This window comes from Ursus americanus, chromosome 9, assembly GCF_024610735.1.
Source record: "Ursus americanus isolate L20-20 chromosome 9, mUrsAme1.1.p, whole genome shotgun sequence".
Taxonomy (NCBI): Eukaryota; Metazoa; Chordata; class Mammalia; order Carnivora; family Ursidae; genus Ursus; species Ursus americanus.
The window spans coordinates 51,162,689-51,186,053 of NC_142135.1; the positions used below are offsets into that span (position 1 = coordinate 51,162,689).

The 23,365-nt window shown below is 40.1% G+C and overlaps 1 protein-coding gene across 1 annotated transcript in view; it reads left to right on the forward strand.

Annotated features, from left to right (window-relative positions):
• PAG1 (phosphoprotein membrane anchor with glycosphingolipid microdomains 1) overlaps positions 1–23,365 on the forward strand; it is a 136,106-nt gene that overhangs the window by 41,299 nt on the left and 71,442 nt on the right. The window contains exon 2 of the mRNA XM_045806066.2: positions 1,963–2,028. The gene's annotated coding sequence lies outside the window, so the exon portion shown is untranslated. The remainder of the gene's footprint in view (positions 1–1,962; positions 2,029–23,365) is intronic.

Genomic DNA, 23,365 nt, shown 5'->3' on the forward strand with positions numbered 1-23,365 from the left:
GATATTCATTTCTAGATTAGTTGTTTAGCCTCTTTAAAAAACAGCAATAGGGGCGCCTGGGTGGCACAGCGGTTAAGCGCCTGCCTTTGGCTCAGGGCGTGATCCCGGCGTTATGGGATCGAGCCCCACATCAGGCTCCTCTGCTGGGAGCCTGCTTCTTCCTCTCCCACTCCCCCTGCTTGTGTTCCCTCTTCCGCTGGCTGTCTCTATCTCTGTCAAATAAATAAATAAAATCTTTAAAAAAAAAAAAAACAGCAATAAACAAACTGTGGCAGAGGCATGGAGAACTGCGGGTGGAGCCAAGGAAGATGAGACAGATGCTGAGCTAGGACGCTGGGCATGGCGGCAGGTGCCATGACGGAGCTTGTCACACCACGCCAGGTGGATTGGGTTTTATCCCAAGAGCTGTGGAGAGTCCTACGTATGGAGCCCTCATGCTCTTTTCTGTACTCTGTTCATAACCTGTACATCCGTCTGTTGTTACCTGTGTCTCTATCATATATATTGGTAACTTGGTCTCTTGAACTGGGCCTTCTGATCTTTGCTTTTAGATAACACAGATGTTTATCAATAAGGCTTATTAGACGGATTTAGCAGTGGCTCAGAACAGTTCTCCATTTTTGAACAGGTGCTATTCCCAACGCTTGTTTCTGAGGCAGTTGATTAGAGCTTGAAACGCACCTTCCTGGTTTGATAAATAAGTTTTCAGGAAACCTACCAAAACCCATAATATTGCTGAACTGTAATGCTTAGTGGTTCAGAATGGGGAATTTCCCAGCAAAAGGCAAAGAGGAAAGAATTTCCATTGCTTTTCTTTGTTGAAGGCTGGTAAATGTGATCATTACCCTTTTCCTGCTTCCCCAGTGCGTAACTCTTCCTTGCCTTTTGCTGCGCTTTTTTCTTGGACCTTATATTCAGGCTCTTAGACCATTTGGGTGGAGGCCCCATGAGGTGCAGTAGGGGTTGGGGAGCTCTTGTCTTGTTGGCCGCTGGAGTCTGACATGGCAGGTCATGGAGGGACTACCACTTTGCTTATTGTCAATTTTACCTTTTTTTTTTTTGGTCTTTCTAGCATTGCTTTTCTTTTCTTTTTTTTCCCCCTAAGAATGGCTTTCTTTTCTCTTTTAAACTTTACCAAAAAAGAAAAAAACTTACATTGGTTTACCTCAGTAGATACTGTTTCTGAGAATATTCAGTCTAGTTGTTGGGCCATTCTTTCATGACCCCTGCTTTTTACTTCCACTTAGCATAATTTAAGTTGCCTTCCTAGATTCATAGTCAACAAAAACAGAATTTCAGATTTGAGATTATATTCCTCAAACTTGCATCACGCTTCCTCTTAGAGGAAGTGATCTTTATAAGTAATACAGTTTTTATTTTAAGGTAAGAAACCATGCTAACAAAAATATAACATGTTTCAAGATGAAAACAAAATAATATGGCTAAATATATTATAATACTTATCACACGGTTCTTACCACTTTGTTCGAGCCATCTTTGTTCTGATAAGGCTGTCATCTTCTTGGGACATCAACCCTTTTTGTTTTAATCCTTGGTACCTTGCAGAATTCAAAAGGTCTATGTGTGAGGTGTGCGGTACTAACCCACAGTCGCTGTCAGTGTCTGAGAGTGGTAGAATGAAGCAGTGAGTCTAAAACAGCAGGGGCAAGTTATTCATCATTGAGAGCACATGCGATTAATGTCTTTTTCACTTTTCTATGTATATAAAATTTAGGATAAATATGTAGGTCTGTGAATACTTTAAGAGCATGTTTTAACCTTTGTTTTCAACATTATTTTTTAGAGTATTAAAATACTAAAGGTTAAATCGTCGTCCATTGCTTTTCTTATTGTTCAAAACTTTAATAAGTAAATGAAAAGGTAATTATTTTACCCTTAGTTATTGTAATTTTCCTTCAGTTCAGAGTTTTGACATTATTTCTTCTTTTGTTTCCTTTCCAGAAAACACCAGGTCATTTATTTCAGCAGTTGGGTGTAACTTCAGAGCTGGGAAAGAGCGATTTCAAGGTATTCATGTATCTGATATATTCTACGTTCTCGCTTATTCAAGCTTGCTTTTAGCTTAACTTTGTACAGGCATCGAGAGATTATTTGGGGACTCTGCATTGTAGGACGGCAGACACAGCTTTGAAGTTGAAAAATCTCAAGAGTATTAACTTGTGCAGTTTCAAATTTAGCACCATGGGTTTTTGCCATAGAGATCGTGAGACACAATGGTTATGCTTTCTATAGTATGGTCTTTCCTTTCGGTGATGAGCGCTACCGTGGCTCTGCCTTCTAGTGCCAAAGAGAGACTCGGCAAAATGCCCATCCTCTCAGTTTCCTCTTCTCATCTTTGAGATAGGGATCATCATTAACGGATTTGTTAGATTAATAGGATACTGTAGTGTTTACCACTATCACCACCACCACAAATGAAATTGTAGGCTTGTGTTTACTGGTATTAGTGGTGTTAGGAATCTCATATATGCTAATGATAAAGTTGTATCAAATTTCCTTAATGATCTTGGGTCATCTTCGAATAGAACCGAATCCAGAAAAAAATCATCCAACCTAAGTGGAGGACAAGTTAACACAAAGACATTTGATATTTAATTGTAGCAGTTAGCTTATCAATTTTTATAATGAATCCTGGACTGGGAAGTGCGATGTTCACCCATTTAAAAGATTTACAAACCTCGAACACTGTGACCTGACTGTGACCCTATCCATTATACATCATTATCCAATTCCTTTACGGGACTAGAAAGAAAGGCATACATCTGGCTTGAATGTTCCCAATCTCTTTACAGAACGAATCTTGTAAAATAGGCCACTGTCTTTTAATTAAATCTTTCTTTTAAGTTGCTGAGAATCTCTTTCTCTTTCAGAGTAACCCCTTCCTCTTATGAGAACAGGGAGCGATTTCAGGGTCACTTTGGTTACCCTCTGAGGTCTTTCTAAATATAACTACAGATCCTGGAAAACAGCCTGCCTTTTGTTAGTTAACTTCGTCTAAAGAATCAGCGCATTAAGAGCTTTGATTATCCGCACACCAAAAATGCCTTCCTCTGATCTCCCAACATTTGACAAGAATCTCGATTTGGGGATTAAATATTTTCTCTAATGTACTTCCATTTCCACTAGCTGCTTGCCTTACCCATTTTATTTGTGGGCCTGCAATGTAGAGCATTTTCTAGTTAGGGGAAATTAAGATTTAACTCAAGAATCTCTATATTCTAGAATAGGCCTCGGATGTTTCGGTAGTGGAATCACAGTCTTGAGTTTTTGGAAAGCACTGTATTGTGTACTACTCTTTTTTGTACGTGGCTGATTGCTTAAATTTAACTGAGGAATTTTTTTTTCTGCCAAATTTCCAGTGTGCTCTCTGCCAAATTCCTGACCCCAATGTTTTGGTTCTCTTTACTTGTCTATCCCAAGCAGCTCTCAAAATTAATACGGTTTCAGTGAAACATTTTCCCCCTGCCCACCTTGCCTTCTACTTACAATGGATTCCTTCTCCTGGAATCAATATTTCAATTAAAGGCATCACTGTCAACCCCATGACTCAAGCTAGAAATCTCTGACCTGACGTTGCTTCACTCTCTGCATACAGTCCACACCGGATTCCGGATTTAAGATCATATATGAAAATTCCAAGAACAGTGCCTGGGGCTTGATGAGGCCAAAAATGAACTGCCAGCTGCTATAAATGTTCATTGTAAACATCTTTCCAGTCTCTCCTCTGCCTCCTACTGTCACTACATTAGCTCTGGCCCTCATGACTCGGCATCAGTCTGTCGCCAGAGCTAATATAGCTCTCTTCCAACAGACTCTACGCATTCTAGGTTCCTTGCTCCCAGGTTTATAACGTGGTTTCCTGCTCAGTGACTTCTGTGGGCCCTTCAACCTTGAGAACAGATGCAAACACTTCGGCGTGGACCTCCACGATTGGCCCGGTGCACCCTTCCTGTGCACTGCCTACCTTTCCCCACATTGGCACCTCTGCTTCATTTACACTGAGTTTCTCAGGATATCCCAACACACAGTGTGCTTTCGGGCACACATGCCTTTGTGCATGCTGTTCTCCCTTCTGAGAATGCCCTTGCCCCTTTTCTTTTGATAAATTCCAGTGTCTCTTTCCAGATCCACCTCGATTTCTGTGTCCTCCGAGAAGCCCTCCTGATCCCCCAATATGACTGGGCTTCCACAGTTCTTAAGTTGTGTCCTCATCATGCTGTATTTAATTATCCACTTATATGTCTGACCCTCCTATAGATACTTTTGGAACTTTTAATTATGTGTCATTTCCACCTTGAAAGTAGATTCAGCCAATATTCTCACCAACATTGATGATGGTGGTGGTTACTTTTCACTGTGCTTAAATTTGAGGTTCAAAATTTAAATTACCCTAACCCATTTTCAGGCTTCTAATGTGCCTTTGACTTGGAAGTGTGTTTTAAATTTCCAGAGTTGTTCTTTCCACTTATCAGAAAGGCAAGCAATGAGAAAGAACGGCATCAGTAACTATCTGGTGAGACATGAGCCCCTAATCCAAATCAACACATTGAGTGTATTCTTGAGAGACCACAGTTAACACAGTTAGCGAAAGACTGCATCTCTGAGGAGCTAGAGAAAAAGAATGGGATTCATTATTAATTCCAACCAATCGTGAGCAGGAAAGCAAAAGCCTTGGCTTTCTGGAGTGGCTTTGTAATCAGGGGTTACCACAGGCCTGTCAGGACTTTGAACAACTGCCTCCACTGTGAAAATAGATTTAGCTTGTCGGGTGAGCGCAGGGCTGAGGAAATAGTGACTTTAGCCAGCTTTTATCTCTTGTTTGATCTTTGGCTCACAAAGATGAGGTTAATTGCAGCATAAGCTATTAGCTTTATTTTTTAAATCAGTCAGTTTTAATAGCAGCCTGCTTCTGCCCTGAAAAATGTCCAAGAGCAGTAGGAAAGAGCTGAATATAAGTATGTGTTACGTTGCGGATCTTGGCTTTCTCTGGGCCAGTAGTCAACAAAATACTTGGCAGTCACGCTGATCTTTTTCTTTTTTTGCTGTCCTTAGCTACATTTATTGTGTGTGTGTCTTCTGAGTTCTAAAAGCAATATACATATTCACTACAGAAAATTGGAAAATGCAAAACTCCCTAGGAAGGAAAAAACTTCTGCAAGAGGCTCTTACCCAAAGAGAACCATTGTCAGCACCTTGACTGATATGAGCTTTACAGAGTTTTCTCCAAGCAAACATACATACTTTTCAAATTCTTATGCAAAATTTTGCATACATAGGAGAATTAATTATATAGTGAGTTCTCATATATTCACAATCCATATCCACAAATTATCAAGATCTTGGTACCATTGGGTCATCCACCTCTTTTATTCTCTTCTCCTTCCTCTTTCCTTTTGGAAGTATCTGCTAGCTACTTTGTAAAGGAAAAGGGGAATCGTGATATCGTAAGAACCATGGCAGTCAACCATTTGCCTGCCAATTTCCCATACCCTCGCTTACCTTTTGTTATGGTGCAAAAAGTATGGTTTTACACTCAGTATTGCATTGTACTTTGGGCATAAGTAGCCTTAAAGCTCAAGTCTATCACATACTAGATGGGTATTGATTTTTCCTTTTAAATCAATGTTTCCCTAGCGCATAGTTTTATTTATTCATAAAGCTGAGATGATGTCTGACAGGAGTTATAGCAGCGTAAGTCTGTGGTGCAGGCACAATACGGAGAGCTTTTGTAAGACTCAAAAATCAATGATGCTACAGGGTTACTTCAGAAGCCTGAAGAAGTGCATTTGCTGTGCTTCCAAGTGTGAAAGGAAAATTTCAGCATATGGTTAACTTCCATTCCTTTCGGGTTTTTTTTGTGCCACTTTTCAGATGAACCTAAATGAAGTGTAACTAAAATTAGAACATCAGGCTGGATGGAATCAAAGCTTCAGTGATAACCCCTTGTTGACACCAAATCTGTCAGCTCACTCTTGAAAGATGTGCTGGCCCTGTTGATCTCAACCCTGTAGTGTTGCCTCATAGTGCAGGGATCCCAGAGCATGGGTTTTTCTACCCAAGGGGCAGGTAACACAAGTGTGTTCCCTTTTGGGGATACTTCCTTCACTTTGGAATAATTTTGTCTAGTTGGTGGTATTTTAAGAAGATATGAAACCTCTCTGGGGCACCTGGATGGCTCAGTTGGTTAAGCAGCTGCCTTCGGCTCAGGTCATGATCTCAGGGTCCTGGGATCCAGTCCTGCATGGGGCTCCCTGCTCAGTGGGGAGCCTGTTTCTCCATCTCCCTCTGACTCTCCCCCTGTGCTTATCCTCTTTCTCTCACTTTCTCTCTCTCAAATAAATAAATCTTAAAAAGAAAAAGAATATATGACAGCTCTTTGCATAGCTAGGCTATATAAGTCATGCATAATTCTAAATTTTGCTTTTTGTTGATACATGGGTGTGGGTATTCTTATTTTCTTCCAAATTTTTTAAGGTTAGCTGATTTTTAAGTGATTTAAAATGTATCTAATGGTTAGAATGTCACCATCTGGAATTTTATTTTATCTTATTTATTTATTTATTTATTTGAGAGAGAGAGCGCGCATGCCCATGTGAGTAGGGAGAGGGGCAGAGGGAGAGGGACAGAGAGAATCTCAAGCAGACTCCCCATTGAGTGCCAAACCTGCCATAGGGCTCGATCTCGTGACCCATGAGATCATGACCTGAGCCAAAACTAAGTCAGATGCTTAACCGACTGAGCCACCTAGGTGCCCCTGGAATTTTAAATATCAGTTTCCTATTCGCTATCTGATCTTAGCATGGTAGAACTGGCTGGGGAGTCAGATGACCTAGATGCTAGTTTCATTATTTACTCCTAGCAGCTGGGTAACCCAAGGTGAGTTCTTGAACTTCTTAAGGACTAAAGTTTTTGTTTATAGTATCGTTGTGTTTGTTCATTTAAATAGAGGTAAGTGAGGGTTTTGAAATTGGCAGACATTCACTTGACTTCCATCATCTTCTGTATATCAAGACTTTTTTTTTTTCTTTTGAAAGTAACTAGTTGATCTCTCATCTATGGAACATAAGAACTAGGATGATCGGTAGGGGAAGAAAGGGATAAAGAAAGGGGGGGTAATCAGAAGGGGGAATGAAACATGAGAGACTATGGACTATGAGAAACAAACTGAGGACTTCAGAGGGGAGGGGGGTGGGGGAATGGGATAGACCGGTGATGGGTAGTAAGGAGGGCACGTATTGCATGGTGCACTGGGTGTTATACACAACTAATGAATCATCGAGCCTTACATCGGAAACCGGGGATGTACTGTATGGTGACTAACATAATATAATAAAAAATCACTTTTTTTTTTTTTTAAATAACTAGTTGATATTTAAAAAGGAAGGAAAGAGGAAACAAAAGAATGAATAGTTGAAATGAGGACTATTTTTTCATGAAAAATAAAGCTTTTTCCAGTTTCAGTGGTCTACAGTTTTCTGTGAAAAGATTTCAGATGATTAGCTCAGCTACCAGTTGCCAGAGTTTCCTTAGAAAATTCAGAACCATTGAGGACACACCTTGAGTTTAGGAACTGGGACCTTTGCCACCTGCTCCGGAGAGCAGCTGGGTGCTCCTGCTGGGTCTGTAGCTCCCAGGGGGCCCCAGTCTCCCTCCGGAGCTTTGGGAGAAGTCTCTAAAATACTATTCCTTTCAATCTCCCCTGTTTCCTCTCTCCTGGCAGCAGCGGTGAGAGCCTCTTCGGAGGAGGGTTCTTGGAACTAGAAAGGAAAGCATGTAAAGCTGTTCACCGTGGTTACTGTTCACTGCTGGTCACATTTGTTTTCCTGGTGGCATGTCCATGTTCTAGGGTTTCTCCCCTTACGCTTCAAGAGAGTTGCTGTTCATTTCATGAGTGCGTGGCTCACTTGGCAAAAGTGAGGAGATTCTAAGAGCTAAATTTTGGAGCACTAAGGTTGAGAGGTTGAGATCTTTTTTTTTTTTTTTATGTTCAGTTAGCCAACATATAGTACATCACTAGTTTTTGATGTAGTGTTCAACGGTTCATTAGTTGTGTATAACACCGAGTGCTCATCGCAGCACATGTCCTCCTTAATACCCATCACTCGGTTAACCCACCTCCCCACCGCCCCTCCCTCTGTAACCCTCAGTTTGTTTTCCAGAGTCCAGAGTCTCTCATTGTTTGTCTCCCTCTCTGATTTCTTCCCATTCAGTTTTCCCTCCCTTCCTCTGTGGTCCTCCGTGCTCTTCCTTATGTTCCACATATGAGTGAAACCATATGATAATTGTCTTTCTCTGCTTGACTTATTTCACTTAGCGTAATCCCCTCCTGTTCCATCCATGTCGATGCAAATGGTGGGTATTCATCCTTTCTGATGGCTAATATTCCATTGTATATATGAACCACATCTTCTTTATCCATTCGTCTGTTGAAGGACATCTCAGCTGCTTTATATAAGTTTGACTATTGTGGACATTGCTGCTATGAGGTTGAGATCTTGTCTTCAGCAGAAACTCAAACTGCCTGGCATGGAAGGCACACTACCGGGCCTGTTTGAAGAAGAGGGAGTTGGTTGTTTGGATTCTAACCATTATGTTAAGATTATTTGTTATATTTTCTAAACAGCTTTCATGAAGTCCTCCAAAGTCTTCTTGACATTCCTTCAATATGATCAGCTTCACATTCTTTAATCCCACCCTTCTTCCCTGTCTTTGAAAACTAATTGTACACTCCTCTAGGAAGCTGATTAGGAAGGTCATTCTTCTGTAGCCTGTGTTTCAGAGGCCGTCTGGGTTCAGCAAATCAATGCTGGTCATCAGTGGAGTGACAGGTGTCACAGCCAGCTGGCACTACATCCAAATTTTTAACACGTGGTGGACTTCTGGGAACAACCAGAGTTTCTAGTGATGTTGACACGTTGCTCGGTCGTGCCAGGGCCCTTCCTTCTTTGTGTGCCTCACGCATGTCCACAGACGCCAGGCAAGTTATGCTGATAGCCTATCTCTGGGGGTTTTAACCATGAAGAATCAGAAAACGGGGGGAAAGACAAGAAATTAAAACTCTTTCCTATAATGTAGGGAAATGGCCACAAGGTTGAGAATTTTGTGAAAGTGATTATTTCCTGGTGGGACAGCCAGAAAATAAAGAAACTCTAGAGTGGTAAACCAGGGTTTGCCATTTCATTTACACAGTGCTTTGCCATTGCCCCTTAAATGCCCCATAGCATGAAGGCACATGGCCAAACATTGATGTTTGAAATTCGTTTTCCCATATTTGAATCTATATAGTCTATCAAATGTGTACATATAATTTCAGGTATTGTTAGGCAATTATTAAGCCAAACAGGTTATGTTTGCTGATGACAAGGGAAGTTTAATTTTTAGTTGAGTGTGTTCTTGAGCCTCTGCTGAAAAAGATCTCGTGTTTCCTTTAACTGGAGACATTTGCCTCTTGAATGTGTGAGTGTGGTATATAGGTATATAGGTTGCAAATAGCTACTCAGAACCGATGCCAAGCGGTGGCACTGGGGATGGGTGTGGGTGCTGTTACGGATAACTGAGGCGTTGTGAGTTGAGTTGTCAGGAGTGATAGGATCAATTTGTTTTTTACTGATTTCAAATTGCTTTGTCTTATAATCTTTTTATATAACCCAATGAATATTCTAATATTTAAAAATTATGTATGCCTCAAACACACAAAAAATGGTGAAAACTGCAGGATTGTGAAACTAAATCACATCTCTCCAATTTTCCCATCAAAGATAGTTCTTACAGGTTGAAAGGATAGAGGGTGGTTCCTTCTTGTCTGCAGATCTCAACTTAAATGTTACCTCCTGAAAAAGGACTTCCTCAAGCAGCCATGGCTCAGGAAGCCCTCAAGACACTCTCACTTCTTTATCCTTGACCTTTTTAATTTACTTCCCCCGTCTGATGCTTTCGTGTTAGTCTTTGGTCAGTCTTCACCTCCAGGGAAGTAAGCTGAGACTACATCTGTTTTGTTCACCTTGTATGCTCAGTGCCCAGAGCAGTGCCTGGCCTTCAGAGAGCACCCAAATGTTCTGGATCTGTTTCCTTCTCCAGATCTTCCCCTCTTGCTCGTCTTTGAGACCATTTCATCATCACTGCCTGGAAGCGGGCCTGACTGTCACCTCCCCTTGCTGTAGAATCCATCGTATTTTAAACTCTGTATTTCTGTCATTAGCCAGTGTTTGCTTCCTGGTTGTAGCACCTGATTGGGAACACGCTAACACATCTCCTGTGTGTTAATATGATGGGCATTTGAGGCAAGTGAGTCCTGTCAAGTTTTCCACCCATAAGATAGAGCTTACGAAAGATTTGGAGAGAGAAGCACATACACATTGAAGAGTTACCTGCACACTGACATTAATACTAAGGGTCAGTTGGGTAGATGGTTCTGCTTTGATGGTAGACTCAAGCAATGGCTTGTTGTGGCATCCTTTTTTGGTAATGTTATTTAATTTACCCCTGTGAATAACTCTTTCCGAAGGAAGGCTTGCTTTTTTGGATGCGTCTTACCTCTTAACTCCGAGCTTCAGCCCAAAAGCCAGAGTCTGATCTTGTTATGTCTGGGGATATCGATTTTCCACTAATGGCTGTATTTTACATGATAATGAATCCAGTCTTTTCTACAAGTCTGCTTCATTTATGCAAAATAGATAAAAATTGGAACATGTGTGAATCAAAGTATTCTTTTAGGCAGCAAGGAAGCTACTGTGGAGCCTGCATGTAATTTTATGGGCCCTCATGTCAGGTGAGCCGAGGAAATGTTGGTTCTGTGGTCATCAAAGATAATGTTTGTTGGACACTTTTAGGTGGACAGAAGACCACTTTTGAAATTCAGGGCCTTTGCTACTTCCTGTCTTAGAAAGGTCAACTTGATTTGGACCATCTTTTACACTTTGAAGGAGTAACCTTTTGTACAATAGTGGCCTGAAAGCATTAACGGCACTCCTGCTTACTGATTTTCAATAATAGGGAAGAGTTATTCCAAATTGATCTTAGCTATTAACAGAGAAAAGGCAGAAAATTAAATTAGCAAGGAGGTGTATCAAAAGCCTTTTGTAAATGCTATAGAGTCTCTGAAAAATCTAATCCTTGAGAGAAATTTATTTGTTCTGGAAAGAATAGGTTACTTTCCCAAGACACGCTAAAATGTTTTTCATTTGTAAGAGATGGATTATAGCGTATGAATGGAATAGCAGGATTTTCAATTCTTACTTTAATTTTGCCATCAACTTGCTGTAATTTACCTTAAAAAAAATCAACCTGTAACAAAAAGATTCTGGTACTGCTATGTTCTTTCACCTATTACATAGAATTAACTCTACAGATTAATTTAAAGATAAACTATACTAATTAATAGCCCAGCATCACAGAAGTACTCAGCTCTTGGGATATTTATTGATTTCTGTCTTTGAGCTTTATAAAAAGTTGCTTCAGATCCCTGGAAACAATGAGCTGTTTAAAAATTCTAAGTTAAGGGTGAGTTTCTCTGGGTGAATAGTGGGAAAGAAACTTGGCTTCTCACTAATGGACACAATTTTGAGTTTGGGTCTAATGCCAGTGGTCTGAGGCAGAGACACAAAAACTCACTTGCCTAATTTGGACTAATAATCAGGTCTTTTATTCTTTTCAAAAATAGGAAGTTAAAAAAAAATTAGGCTTTTAAAGTAAGATAAATGTGCTTTAAAGAGACCTGTTTACAGATCCTGGTTTAGCTTTGGAGAAGTAATAGACTCCTTCAGGAATTTAATGGCCATTCTGGACTGTCTCTGAAGGACACATGCACAGAAAGCTTTGCATATAATTGCAGGCAGTCTATAGACCCTCCCAAAGTTGGCCAAGGACCCTTCGATATCTATCTATAGGGCCCCAAGTAAACAAATCCTGACTTACACCTCTAAGTAGGAGCTGTGCTTAATTTTTGCGCTGTAAATACTGGTCATTTAATCCCTGGCATAAACATAGCACCCAAGGCATATTTGAATGTTTTGATGAGATTTATTTAAACAGAAACAACATTTATTTAGTCCTTCCGCAATGGAGTATGTGTTTAAGATAGTTATAAAGCTATTTATAGTTATATGGATTAACTATAGAAATAAGCAGACACACTTTAAGTGTTATGAATGCTGTTTGCCCTTATATAGTCTAATCATTTTATTTTCTCTTGCTCTGCCTTCTCTGCCTTCTCTTTAATACTGAAATAGTTCATCCATTTCATGGGTAGAAATAATTCATCCCAGGGTTCATATTCTTTTGGAAAAATTAAAACTAACTTCACTTTAGCAACAATTGATAATAAAATGTATTTAATAATTCAGTATATTTCATGTGATTATTGGACTTTTAAAAAATGTTTGGAAAAACAGTATCACTGGTAAAATAAAATATAAGTTCATTATTTTTACTTATAACTTAAATTTCCTTTTCCTTTTAGGTTAGTAACTTTTCTTGGACTTCTTACAACCATATATGTACATCCCTATGCTAGCTATTGTTTCACATAACAAGGAAAAAAAGTAAAAATATATCCTTACTGAACTGAATAGAAATTGAGAACTACGTGTTTTCAAATTCATTTCATACTAACTTGCCTTACATTTATATGTTCTTCCTGGGTGATCTTATCCAATCCCAGGGCTTCACTGTCATCTAATTCAGGTTGGCAAACTGTGACTAAATAAATACAATCTGACCTCTGTTTTTGTAAATAAAGTTTTATTAGAACAGACACACTCATTTGTTAGCTGTTGTTTATGGCTGCATTCATGCTGTAAAGGCAGTATTGAGTAGTTGTAATAGATCGTACGGCCTGCAAAGCCTAAGGTATTTACTGTCTCGCCGCTTACAGAAAATGATTGCATACCCTGATCTTGCTCACTACTTTCAACCTTCTTCCTGAGATTTTAATTCCTAAATTTAGCTGCCCACAAGATTTCTTTACCTCCATGCCCCATATCCACTGTAAAATCAACATTTCCCAAACTGAGTTCTTCCTATGTTTATTTCCCACTCTAATCAGTCCTCCGTCTGAGTTTCCTATCTCAGTTAAGGGCACTACCATATGCCCAAGGTGGTTCTCTCCTTACACCTTATCGATGGTAATCTAGGCTTTTAAGTAACCAGTGCTTATCGTTCTTATATTCTCAGGCCCCACCTGCAGTTAGACCAGAAATTCCTTTTTTGGCCTTTTAGAAGTTGCCATAAAACAGGGGCGCCTGGGTGGCTCAGCTGTTAGGCATCTGCCTTCGGCTCAGGTCATGATCCCGGGGTCCTGCGATCGAGCCCCGTATCAGGCTGCCTGCTCAGTGGGAAGCCTGCTTCTCCCTCTCACACTCCCCTTGCTCGTGTTCCCTCTCTCACTGTCTCTCTCTGTCAAATAAATAAATAAAATAATAAAAAAAAGAAGTTGCCATAAAACATATTCAGTGAGAAATAATTATTAGCATATTTCCATCAAATGAGCCATAGAGAGATGGGTCCATTTCTCAACTTAAGATACTGCTTCACAAGTAAGAATTTAGGAGTGCTAGAAAGTCAGAATATTATAAAATTTGTACTTTTATTATTTGAATACACTGAAGAGAACATGACCATCTGATTTACTGAGATGTCACTTTAGAAGTATTCATCGATGTTTTAAAATTAAATCTTTGTTCTTTGTTCAGGGCCTCATTAGCTCGGGCATGGGGAGTTAAAACTCTAACATTAGATTACCATTTTTTTTTCAGTTCATCCGAAGAACATATTCAGATAACAAATGCATTTCTATCCTCATCAGTATTACCTGAATATTATTTTAAAGGTTGTGATATTAACTCTGCATTCTCTTTTATGAATTTAAAATTATGCCATAATAACTGATGAAGAGCATAATAAAACTAAATAAACTTTGAAGTGCCAAAGGATTAGTGGGGATGATAAATAGCCACTTAGGGTTTTAGCAGTTTTGATCTTGGCATTTGTTTTATCCAGCAAATATTATAGTACTTTAATTTCAGTTCCTCTATCTGAAAAATTATGCAGGAGCAGTCTTCATTTTCAAGAACAACAGCGATGTTTACAACATTTAAGTCCAAAGCAGAGGTCATAAATTAATTCTAATCCTCTGAGCAAAGACATTAGCCTTTGTGTAACATTAAGATTTGGGCTTGTTCACACAAAATAATCCCAAGAATAATAGTTCCCCATGCTCAACGGTGATCTTAAAGATTAATATTTTTCTCTGGTTAATGATTATGTAATACATTAATAGGCTTCTCCAAACACTTCCTGAAATTTTAATTATCTATAGACTCTCAAAGCTATATTTTGATCAGATGTGAAAAGAAGTGATGGAGCTCAATTACTGTCAAATTAAGGATGATTTTACATTCTGATTTAGAGAAAAATACCACCCACCAGCAGACTTCAAAATAGCCGAAATGCTTAGAGAAACAAAGTATGTGGCTGAGGACATTAAGCTGCAATATTGTCTCCGTGCCCCGTGGGTCAGGCGGTCTGGCGCAGCGAGGTGGCTGCTGGCTCTGAGACTTTCCCTCTTCCTTCTGCCGGTGGCGGTGGTGGTGGTGACGGCAGTGGTGACGGCGGTGCCCGGGACCTCCCCCCGAAGCTGCAGGGCGGCTCACAGAGTCTCCCTTCATGGTCTCACATAAAAATCACTTCCAGTCTTTAGCGAGTAGGTTTGAGCAGGTCAGTAGTCCCTTCCAGTGATCTTTTTCTGAGAACTAGGCAGTTTGGGGCAGAACGAAGAGATAGAGGCTTCTGCTACAAGTGTGGCGTTGATGGAGATCGTGTTACCTCAGATGAGCCCCTTAACTCTTCTAAATACTTAAAACGGGAATATGAATCCCTACTTCATGAAAGTTGCAAAGGATAAGAATGATTTTTGCAGAGCCCCTGGCAGGCGGTAGAAGCTCAGGAAATTGTAGTTGTCGATGTTATAATGACAAGAACGGTAAGAACAAGCACAACCATATTTGAGGCATTATACTTGTTAATTATATAACATCTCTGTTCGGTTTTCTGCTCTTGGCCTTGTCACTCACAGGTGCTCTAGTTAGCTGAGGGAAGGACGAGTAATCTCAGTCTTATAAAGAAATGGGTCTTCTCCCGTGCTGTATTTTTTATCATATGAGATCATGACTTCATGTCATTGAGAAAAATGTGCAAAAGCCATGCAGATATTCGTAACAGCACTTTTTTTTTAAAATGAAGACATGGGAACTACTTGCCTCAACAATGAGGACATGACTAAGGATATAAAAATAGATAATATTTTATAGTTTTTTTAAATGGCATATGCTGGGGCACCTGGGTGGCTCAGTCGGTTATGCGTCTGCCTTCAGCTCAGGTCATGATCTCAAGGTCCTGGGATTGAGCCCCACATCAGGCTCCCTGCTCCCTCTGCCTGCCACTCCCCCTGCTTGTCCTCCCCCCCCTCCATTAAATGAACAAATAAAGTCTTTTAAAAAATAAAATAAATAAAATGGCATATGCAGGCTGTTTTGAAACATGGAAATGCATACCTGATATAATAACTGAAAATGGTCATTTTGGTATTTCTTCGCTGATGGCAACTTTGTAAATATTTCTGTAACATTAGAGACCAAACGAAACTTCAGAATACAATAAGTAGGGTTTTAATGTTCACTGGTTTCTTTATTTTCCACAAAGTTGCTTAACTTTATAAAAATTATGAGCTGTCTTAAGCGTGTAATAGCCTTCATTTACTCATTCTAATGAGAACGTGCATTCCGTGTTCCTAATGAGAGGTTTGAAGAGAAACTCTTGGAATGAAATTATTTTGTGAATTAGTCCTCTTTTTCCAGGTTGCCCAAATCTGGTATAGGTACAATAAGCCAAAGAACGTGGGAAGGTTGAACAGAAGGTTTAGATTTTTAATTAATCCAACACAAAGGGAGAAATACATAAATAGATGTTGTTCTGTAGTAATTTATGTGACAATTTGGGACCTCGTGGTTTAAAAAGCTTACATAAGTCTTTAAAGGGCAGCTGACAAGTGAGTGATGTATATAAATTAGGACTTCTGTGTGTTCTCATTTTTCCTTTCCTCTTATCACATCTAACAGGGACTCTCGTGCGGCAGTGTTCATTTTACAGAAGAGAGCCATGCCCTCGGGCGCCATGCAGGATATTTAACTTGGGCTTGTGATAACATTGCCATCACAGTGATCTACCCCGGCATTTAGACTATATCAGAGACAACTTACAGATGGACAGGGAAATATACACTACCTAAGATATACTGCTGCATTTATTAAGACTTTTTTTTTTAAAAAACATAGATGGACTTTGTTTCAAGACAAGAAAGGTATAAGGCAAATATAGAGTTACAATCCTCTAGAGGAAGAAGATGATGGAAATGGAGGGACCAATAAAACACACTTTGGCGTACCTCTCTACTTGTTCAGTTCCAGAAGATTGATAACCCCTGGAGGTGCGGGGGGCAGGGGGTGTGTTTCATTTGTAACGAGCACATGCTCTGCTGTGTTCTGCCAGCTTATCAGCAAGAGTGAGGCTATGATTGTGGGGTCACCTCCCTGGCTGATTGACTCAGTCCACCTACTTTTTTCTTTCATTGTTTCATTGGGTGTCTCCACATCATGATTGCTTGTCTTTATTGCTACCTGGAAGGAAACGTGCCTGAAATCCTAATGTGTTTACGACTCATTGATTAATTTATGGGCAAAGATAGATAAAAAGCAACAGAGGTGCTATTCCTTTTCCTTTCAGGACGAACCATGGGTCTTCTGTCTCATATTGTGACATTTTATGACAGCTGCACTTACGAAGAGGCAACCTCCCATTAAAATCGTGGCTGGAGAGCTACAGAGTGATGCTGGTGCCTGTCTGTGATTTTAGATGTGTAAAACCCCAGACCTGGGCTTCAGAAAGGGTCTTCTCCAGCAACATTCTCATCACTGTGCCCGTGACTGTGTAAATCTAAGTTTGTGTCATTAGATACATTTTGACGTTTTGGTACATGAATGCGGTAGACTATTTATGTGATTAAATTCTCATTCACTTGAAAGAAAATTAAATGCTTCATTTAAAAATGCCGAAGGATATTTTTAATTTGGAGTCTCAATTTTAATCGAAACACTATCATTTGAATTTGAGCATTGAGGAGTAACAATGAAACGTGTTTTTAATTTTGAAAGTAAATGATTAAGCTGTATTAATTTTAAAGCATTCTTCCCTAGCTTTGCTCTTATAGGAAAAATATTTACCAACTTATTTTTGTTTTTATCCGTATATAAAATTAAAATAGTACATTGAACTTGCCACATGCATGTTGATGACTAGTCCTATGTCAATTAGGATGACTGGGAGAGAGACCAGGGACCATCTCTACCCCAGCATCAATGTGGGGTTTATTACACAGTAGGTGCTTAATAACTTTTGAATCTCCAAATGGGAGTCAGCAATCTGAAATGGAGTACCAGCCCTGCCAGTCCTTAGGAATATCACTGAACCTCTCTGAGTCTCAGTTTCCCCATTTGTAAAGCAGGTATGATGGTATTTACTCTGTTGTTTTAAGGAGATACTGTGAGAGTCAAAGGAAAAATGTGTGACATGTCTTTGAAAACTGGAGAGGGCTTTCTATAAGTAGTCATTACCAGCATTATTACTGTGTTTCAAGACTGCTTATTAGTACCATATGTTTGTTAGTTCTAGCATCCAATTAGCATTCCATAAAGGCATATTTCAGTTAAAAAACAGATTGGGTGCCAAAAATAAAATTGAAGAGAAATTAGTAATTTATCACATTAATTGACCTCTAAAGTTTTATTGAAATACTGTGTTTATTTTGACATAATTGTAATCACTTATGTATTTAATTTACTTTTGTTTTTTCATGGAGGGATACTCAAAAACATACACTTAGACAACCAAATCATTATTTCCCCAAAAATATGGCACATGAGTAGCTTTTTGTGTAAATGTGAGGCTTTTTATGTAAGAGTGGGATAATGTAATGTATCACATGAAGATGTAAGGTGTAGGTAAATGAGAATTTGGCTTATGATGGATTGCCATTACTGCTTTGGAAATTACATTTGTATATAATATAAAATTCACTCTTAGATGTGCTGTAAATTCAATGACAGGGTTTTGTTGAAATGAGATCTTACGGGTTTTGATGAAGAAAATCAGTATACGCCTTATCTGTTATTCTCTCTTCTTGCTCAGTGTGCAGTTAAATTTACTCTGCAGGATCACAGTGTTTAGCATATATTAATTTTATACTCACCCTGCCTATATTAACTTTATGCTTAACACTGCTAAGTGATATCAAAAATGCATTAATAAAGTCATAAGCATTAGCTGGACTCACACGTATTGTAGTCCTAAGTTTTGTTTTTAATCTTCTCTGTATCGTTAATTGCATGATATATTCATGATTGAGCCCATCTGAGCATATTTTTACTGTCCATTGGGCATTGTGATGAAGACCTGGATAGCAAAGACTTATGAGACACGGCCCAAAATTTTGTCCAGGCAGGGATATGGGGCACAATCTCACATCAATTTTTTAAGCTATCTAATCAGTATGTATACTTAGATACATGAATGTATACTTACATATATGAATGATGCCGGAGCCTTTGATAAAAACCACAACAGTGACACCTCTCAGACCCTCCCAAGTCCTGAAAAAAAAAAATTAAGAGAAAGGATAAGATAATTGGCAGGTAAGATTGACATATCACCTTTATTACTAGTAAAGGTCAGGTTGGAGTGCAGGGTTTATTTGTTGATCCCGAACCCCAGAAGTAAGTAGAGGCCACACTGGCGGGACAGGCCTCTCTGTGGGCCCAGAGGAGCTGCTCACACTATGGCATGGAGATCAGAAGAAAACACATCTACCCAGAGGGCAGCCCCACTCCCTAGAGGAAGAAGGGAGTTGCTGAGCCTGGGGTACTTCCTTCGTGCTTCGTCCAATCACCCATCAGAGAAGTCACTCCCCATCCGCCTCATGGAGTAAACGGAGAGGTAGAAAGCTCCGGGAAAGACCCAGCAGTGTTATCTGCTTGAACTGTGTAGAGAAAGGATTCACTCCCAACAGAGGACAGGTAATACTTGATGCCAAAGGAACCGAGCAGAATCAAAGGACAGAAGGAAAAGTGTACATACGCCTAACATGGAAGGACCTTCAGGACTTGGAGCTCAGCGGTCAGGAGGCAGGGGGTGGAACACTCTGACATGGCACAGGCAGGGGAAGGTGAGTTTGTTTGGAAAGGCGGTGACAGAGGGCTGGGAAGTCCCTACCTAGGAGCGGAGGAGCTCCCTCCTTACCTAAGGAGCCTTCAGAAGTGGCGCACTTGAGTATTTCTCTGTGAATGTGTGTGAGAGATTTTTTTTCTTGATTGTATCCTAGCACATTGAACTCTGAGAATGTTCTTTCATATATTTGCCTGGTTCTCTCCGTAACTTATCTTAGCTAATTACATGTAACTATATGCTTTCCAAATACGTATTGAACTTGGTGACTAATGATCAGATTTCAGTCGCTAAGAGTCTCATTTTTGGATTGTATGACCTATATAACAACATGTTGCAGGGTGAAATTATTCCCTCTCTTTCCATGATTAAGATCTTTGTGGTTACGTGAGAAGCTACCTCTAAAAGAGATAGAGTTCTGAGTAAGTTTTCAAAGCTGAACTTGGTAAGTATCCACCTGGGTGGACCCAGTAGAGTCCCGCTCATTGAGTCATGTTCACATACGTTCGTGAGCCAACAGCCTATTGATTTCGAAGGCTTTTTTATAGTGTACATTTCTCCAAAATAAAGTCCTTAGACATGGGGCTTCAAAGAATGGTAACAATCAATTATGGAATCATGTATTACATAGAATTTGCTGTTCCATGTGGTAAATCATGTTTGCTCCAAAACAGTGTTATTTTTTAAAAGGAAAAAAAAAAAAAGATCTCTTCACTACAATGAGATTCTGAGATGACTGTATCCTGTACCCTGTAAGCAATTGCCAATTCTTTGCTGAATGCTCTGGATGTGGAATGGTGGGAGCAGAGAGCACCCATTAACTACCTTCTTTGTCTTCAAGGGGTTTGAAATTTCCCTGGGGAAATGTGACAGGCATTTACATTATAGGTGGTAAATACAAACAGTATCAATAAGCCCCAGGATGTCTGCTTTTTGTCCTTCTTTGCCTTGTTTATTCAGAAAACTTATTGAACGGCTTGGCAAGTGGTGAAGACACTGTGTCTTTTGCCTGACACCGTGACAAATACTACTGTCTTGACTTAGCCCGGAGGTAATTGGATTCACCATATAACTGATTTTCCTTCCACTCTCTAAAACTTGGTAGATTTTAGTAATTCCCTTCTTGGCTATTGTTTATCATTTTATCTTAGTTCCCTCCTTGCTCTTGTATTTATTGAACTAAATATATCTCTAATACGGCACAGAGAGAAAGAAGAGAGAATTGGATGCTTTAAGGCAAAGGAAAAGCTCTGAGGCCTAATTAAGTTGCTACATCTCGGCCATAGGATGGTCCGAGTACAGAGTACATGGGCCTGATGCGAAATGTCCCGGTAGCTCTCATGTTTTCTTTAGGATGCTGCAGACATTACAGGATGTGGTTTTTGTTTGTTTTCTTTTTCATTAGTGCAAAGGATTTATTTTATTTTATCTAAGCGGATGTTTGATAACTATCGAGTTGTCTTGTTTTAATGGCGATTCTTGTGAACTGGATTGAATTAAGTGTATCATGCTTTTTTGTTTTTTTTAAACAGCTTTATTGAGTAAAAATTCACGTGTCCTACAATTCACTCATCTAAACTATACGGTTCAGTGGCTTTCAGTATATTCAGAGTTTTGCAACCATCATCGTAATCAACTTTAGAGCACTCTTATAACTCTGAAAGGAAACCCCTCATTCCTTAGCTGGCATACAGTTTCCCCATCTTCCACACTCCCCCCAGCCCTAGGCAACCATTGATCTTTCTGTGTCTAATGAACACTCTAATGAAGGAAGCAGTCAGCTAAAGTTTCTAAGTGTGACTGATTAGAAGAATGAATCTCATCAAAAATCATAACAAGCCAGAAAGCAGTTTCATATTCATTGTGTGGAAAAGGACTCCTCAGCCGTTATCAGTTGCGGGCATCAACCATTTGCAGTCAGCCCTGACCTACTCTACTCCACTTCTTTACACAAGACATGTTTAATAGGATAAAGTCTAGGACACATTGCTTAGAGTTCATGTCAATGTGCACTGTTTACCCAGGAAAATCCCATTTTGGACATTCTCTATGTAGGGACTTTGCGAAGGTAATCAGTCTACCCTCAAAGAGCTCATAGCGTAGAACAGCATAGAAGAGAGGGATGGAGGGGTATAAATAAGTAGGTACAAAATAACATCAAAATTCTCCAAATACAGCATAGAGGGTACTCGGGGGACAGTCATTTATGCCTAGAGAGCCTGGTGGGAAAACGGGTTGTCTGAAGCGGCTCCTGAAGGAGGTGGCTCTGGGAGGTCAGCGAAAGCACGTTTGCAATGCGTGCGAGCATGGGGAAGGGTGTGTGGGTGGAAGGACCAGCGTGTTCAGAAGCAAGGAGCTAGGAAACATCCTAGAGCCTTGGGACGTGAGCACATAGGGCAGCAGGGTGTTGTTCCCAGGAAAGCTGGGGAGGAAGATCCTGAGGGCAGTGGCCACTGCATGAGAGATGCTGGGTGTGAGCCAAAGAGGTCGGACTTGACCTGCAGTATTAGTTTCCTGGAGCTGCTGTAACAAAATGCTACAATTTGGGGGGCTTAGAACCACACAAATTTACTATCTCACATTTCTGGAGGCTGGAATTCCAAATCAGGGTGTTGGCAGGTTCACACTGCCTCTGAAACCTGGAGGGGAAAGATCTTTCCTTGCCTGTTCTTGTTCTGGCCACCCCAGACATTCTTTGGCTTGGGTCAGCATGACTCCACTCTCTGCCTCTGTCTTCACAGGGTGTGTTTCCTGTGCTGCTTCATGACGTGTTCCCCACCCCCGCCCCCGTGCATGTCTGTCTCTGTGTCCAAATTTCCTCTTTTTATAAGGACACTGGTCATATTGGAATAGGGCCCATCTTCATGACCTCCTTTTAACTTGATTACCTCTATAAAGGCCCTATTTCCAAATGAGGTCACGTTCTGAGGTATTGGAGGTTAGGACATCAACATATATATTTTTAGGAGAGAAAATGCAGCCTGTAACACCCACCAAGCATTAGGATGTGACTGAAGGAATTTAAGCAAAGGAGTTGAGTGATTATATTTGCATTTTAGTAAGTCACTTGGTCAGCTGTGGAGGGTGAATACAGAGGAGTCAAGAAAAGCTAGAAACCTGTTGGCCTGGTCCAGGCAAGAAGTCTTATGGATCTTGTATGCCGGACCAAGTAAATAAGGTGTTACTTTATTCTTCACTCATCAAATTAAAAAAAAGAGAGAGAACCACAAATCCCCAGCAGCACTGGAAAGCCAGACCAGACATACCATCAGCAGGCAAAAATACTCAAGAATCCCAGAAGGTATTAAGAGAAATTAATCTGATTGGTGGTGAAACCCAACAGAACAGAGAAGTGCATTCTCTTTGATAGCCTCGTAGACAATATGTTAATATGACGTTGGCTTTAGGTCAGTGAGGAGAGGGAGAATGAAATGAAAAGTGCATATGCCCTTCCTTTTTTTTTTTTTTTTTAAGATTTTATTTATGTGACAGACAGCCAGCGAGAGAGAGAACACAGCAGGGGAGTGGGAGGGGAAGAAGCAGGCTCCCAGTGGAGGAGCCCGATCGGGACTTGATCCCGGAATGCTGGGATCACGCCCTGAGCCGAAGGCAGACGCTTAACGACTGTGCTACCCCGGCGCCCAGTGCATATGCCCTTTCACCCATCAGTTCTGTGTCTGGGAATCTGCTATCAATATCCTCACTCACAACCAGAGGTATTTATGCAAGAGCAATCATATAACATTGTTCCTAATGGAGGAATACCAAAAACATATAAATATCCATTGGCCCAAATATACTATCTCCATACCTTTGAATGCTCTGTAGTTATTAAAAGGAATCAGATAACTCTGTATGGCTAACATGGAACGTACTCTAGCATCCAGCAAATGAGTAGAATGAACAATTCCTGGTGTAGGGATGCTTACTAATACCAAATATGTAACAAAGAAGGAAAAACCCTTCAGATCTTTATATCTTCCCACATCTTTTTAAGTGTTTTACTCAACTCTAAGTGTGCTTACCTTTAGGGAAGGAAATGGGATTGGGGCAATGAGGTGAAAAGGAACTTTCA